Source organism: Diadema setosum, chromosome 1 (assembly GCF_964275005.1).
Source record: "Diadema setosum chromosome 1, eeDiaSeto1, whole genome shotgun sequence".
Classification (NCBI taxonomy): domain Eukaryota; kingdom Metazoa; phylum Echinodermata; class Echinoidea; order Diadematoida; family Diadematidae; genus Diadema; species Diadema setosum.
In genome coordinates, this window is record NC_092685.1 from 38,100,215 (window position 1) to 38,105,151 (window position 4,937).

Sequence of the window (4,937 nt, forward strand, 5' to 3'; positions counted from 1 at the left end):
AACAAAATGGTTTCAAATAGTGCCATTTTCTACCTCATATACTGAATAGTACAATGTTTTGTTTCTTTGTCTGTTTGCTTTGTTTATGTCTCCTTCATAAAATGCCACAGAGCATTCATTATTTCCCTCATTATATGAAGATGTAATTTTTGAAAGTATATATACATATTGTTTTAATTATGCTGTGCATGGTATGCGTTGTCTCAAAAACGGTTGGATTTTTTTTTATAACGTTATGTTTTAGCGTTTTGGTGTTGGTTATTTGTGAGATCGAATTTTGGTGTAAATATGTGCAATAATATAACACAGAGTGTTGGTCATAGAAACAATAGTATATATTTGTTTGTTAGATATACATATTGTATGTGAGAGTGTGTGTAATAGTGGAATGAGAGTTAGAAAAGAGAGAGAGAAAGAGAGAGAGAGAGAAAGAGAGAGAGAGGGGGAGAAAGAGGGGGAGAGATGTGCAATTATCAGATACTATTTTCGTATATACAATGCACATATGTAATGCGAATCATTGATTGACTGATTTGATGTAATGCGCTGTGTATAGATTGAATGTATTCTGATATGGGAGTTTATGTATATTACGAAGAGAAGATTGTGAGGATTTTTCCTTTTTTTTAAATCACGTGTTATACAACATCTGTATTAATTATTAAGTATGAATGACTGGTATATATAATTAACATAAATCTAGTGTTGCTGTTTTTTTTATGATCATTGAGAACAGTAATATATTGTATCTGTAATATCTGACTTTGTTTTGTATTATAGGTTAATCTAATTGTGCAATGGTTCTGATGAATAAGATTGACCCTTTGTTATTCTAATGTTTGTTTTTTTTTCATCGCTACATTGTATTTTGTGAGCATTTTTAATGTATACATGGCCATTGTTAACAATGTCTGTAATTCAGCCTCCGGGCTGCGAAAGATATTGATTAATAAAACACCATTTCAATTCAATTCAATTCGATTGTGTTTAGTGAGAAACACTGAGGCATGCGATGGTGAAGCCATGCGTCAAGCAATGAGTTTATAGTGTATCAGCTAGCGTTTCATTCAACACTCTCAAAATTCCTATGATGTTGTCTACAAAATAGATCATCGGAGATAATTTTCATCATTACATACATCGTTTACATTATTGCTTCGAATCAATAATACACTTTGTCCAACGCAATTCTGATGCCCGCGTATTCTTCCTCCCTCCGAATTTTGAGTTTTGCGCGAAGATTTTGTTCCTATCTGTAGTTTCCTTTCCTGAGTCCAAAATGATCGGTTTCAAACTCAGCTCATGACTCTTTCTCAACCCCCCTCCATTCCTTGCTGCAACAAGGCAACCTTGTTCAGGATTTCATTTTGTACTATGGTTTTTCAGTTTTATGTCTGATGTGTTGTTGTCACTTATACTAACTGTATGTTGGTCTATCCGTTTATGGCAACATTTTCTGTACCTTTTTAAGAGAGGAATGTGTATTACAAGTTCTGCTTTCGAGCTTCCCCTTCATTTTCGACAATTTCGACATCATTCAATATAATATGCGTCTCGGCTTCACAATGATTGTGTGTTTAATGTATATTATAATTCGATATAATATAGAGATGTGTATTGCTTTTTTTGCGTGAAGTTTTGAACACGCGTATATTCTTTGTTGAAAATGAAAATGAATGTAATGAAATGAAATTAGATAATGACAGAGTAAAGAAAAAGAAAACTCTCATTTTGGTTGGTTTCAGCGATGATAAAGTTTTGGAGTTTTTAATGAGACAGTGATAAGAGAAATCTTACCTTATAGCTTTTGTTGGTTTTGTTCAAGGCTTTGATAGTTCTCTGTGATTTTTGGAGCTTGTCCTCCTGAAATTCAAAATGTAAAGAGGAAATCAAATATGAGTCATGTCCGGCCAGAGAAATTACCAAAGCAAACAATACAGCCACGACGACATCTTTGTGTGCATTATAGAGCCTGTTGCCCAGAAAAGTTACGTTTGATTATAGATGATATCAAACACAAATCAAACTTAAGTCCTGAATATTTCCTTGATTTTGATTGGCTGAAAAAAGAAGTTACGTTTAATTTTTATACTTAATATCAGACGTAACTTTTTTTATGCAACAGGCCTCGGTTTCTTTTTTTTTTAACGATTATTGAAGCTCTCAAAATACAACACACATGTCATTTACCGTATAAACATACCAGAATGGTTATGGCATCAAATTGATCATCAGCTCCTCCAGCTAAACTGCCTTTCGTAGTTGAACTTTGATCCGCCTCTCTTGTGTTGGGGGAAGACCTATCGTCGTCTCCCTGTTTCTCGGACTCCGATGGATTCTTCATTTTCAAACATTCGCGATCAACTTCGGGATCTAGGTGACCGATGTTCTCGACGGCACCGTCTCGCTCAAACACAATGTCGACAACTTGATCGTCATCCGCTGTCTTCTGCTTTAGACCGCTTCTACTAATTTTTGTCGATGACTCCGACTTTGCCATGTCTTCTCTCAATCCTCCGATGTTGACAAGACTCACGGATCGACGCGGCACGATGGAGGCTTGTTTGATTACGTCGTTCATTGGTTCATTGTCCTCCCGAATGCCGCTGCCGTCGTCGTCATCAGCGTTGTCATCAGCGGCCTTTCCTTGTCCGGTGATGCCGGCTCCGTGGGCGGTCTTGATGGTGAAGAGCTGGAGAGACGACGCGCTCTGGCTTGTTCGCATCTTTCTCCTGCTCGACGGCGGTTCGGAAATCCAAAACCAACCCGCGGTTGCGTTTGTTGTTGACGTATCACCTTTATTCTGGAAAAAAAAAATGACAGGGTGGGGAGGATTATTAAGGGTTATTACGAATTATGGTTTCATTTTGAAGGTTTCCGTACACACGCACACGCACACGCACACACACACACACACACACATAAAAAACAGTAGTAACAACAACAACAACAACAACAAACAACAACAAAACAAGCAATCAAACAAACCACAGGACGAAAATACGAGCTCCACGGAAGAGGCTTGATGCTCGGCTAAGCTTCAAAATGAATTCTACCTTGATGCACTTCCGGGATGCACCTTCCCTGTTGTGCCCCTCGATCTCGATGAGACTGAGTCACCAAATTATAACTAGAATTATATTTATTCCTTGTGCAATCATCACCAATACCATTTAAGTCTTCAAGCAAGATTCCTCTTGGCCCGGGAAAACAATAGGGTGACGTTTCATTCATGTCGGGAAAACTACTATAAATATCTTTGAGATTCGATATGATAACCAGCCAGGATTTGGCGTCGCTTTTATTCAAATCCCAAAGCAATATTTACGCCCGGCATGAATTTAAACCGTATCAGAAGCACATAAGCACCTATTAATTATTTACTGTACCAAATAAAGATTTCTGTTAACAATGTAAAATGTAACTTCACCCATAACAGTTATCCATCATCTGTTTCTTGTTATCTCAATTGTCTCGTCGACCTAGATTATTCCACATTCAATAGATTCGATTCATCCATGAAGGATGAGTCGAATTATTTATCGACACGGACACGGTAGACGAAATGGCAGAAATAGATGAGAAACTTACACTTCCATCTCCAACGCGGTCTCCACACCCAGTAGATATAGCGTGATTCATTTCAGGTTTATGCATCCCGCCCTTCAAAAAGTAATGCGAACGTGGTCGGCAAATAATGCTCCAAAATGGCAAATTATTTCGAAGGTTCAAATAGCAGTAGACGTAACAGAGCGTATAATTTTCTGTTATAGTGTATTGACCAATCATTTCCAAATTGCAATGCGCGCATCAACACAAGTGAGACGCGGGTGAATTGCGCGCTATCAGCACCCTTTGTTCTGTATTGCGTAACTGCAGGAAATAACCGAGTATTGTTTATGCGAGTTATAAAATGTCACCGTGATATTCGTAGTATGCATGCAGAAGGGTTCCCTAAAGTATAATGAAAAAGTATGACAAATATGCCATATACTACTCATTCTCTATCTTATTCCCCTTTTTGGCTCTGACACCCCCTGTGACTGATTGTCCTGATGAAGAAGGGGAAAAAAAAGGAATAACAGGAAGAAAGTTAAAAACGCAACGAAAGACAAAGTGCAGTATGTCGGCCTTTCTTTTCTTTCTCTCCTTCTGTCTGTTTCTCTCTCACTCTTCATACACCTCTGCATGCGGAAATGTATCGAACCTAATTTTGTTACATATTACTGTCAAAACTTTACCACTTAAAGTATAATACATTCACACTTGTAAAACTAAGTTAACAAAGTGATGGCATGATTTTTTATTTTTATTTTTGCGCTAGTATCAAAGAGTGAAAAATGCACAAAAATAGCTACCCTGCAAAATTTTCCATGTTCAGGGTACAGTGCACTCTCGTTATAACGAACACGGTTATAACAAAATTCCGGTTACAACGAAATAAAAATCCATCCAGTTACAACGAAATAAAAATCCAGGTCGCAAAATTTTCAGCTCTATGTTTTTTTATTGTTTATTTGTTCGGTTATGACAAAATTTTGATATAACGAAAAAATCTGCCCGTCTCAAGGACTTTGTTATAATGGGAGTCCACTGTACACATACATACATACATACATACATACAAACATAATCCACTCTGCCACCACAGATACACACATATGCACATGCACGTTCACATAAGTGACACAAAACATTCTGCATCTTTGTCACAGGCAGCACACACACATACACACAAAAGGAGTGCAATTCATCCCATTCTTTTTTTTTTTTAATGCTTATATCTTTATTCCTGCACACATTGTTACACATAATACACTGGCAAGAAATGCTTTCCTTTTTTTCATACTCAAAATCACTATTAAGCTGGGGATATTTCAGCAGAATCAAATATAATAGCACAAACATGGCATTACATCATTGTACAGTATCACATA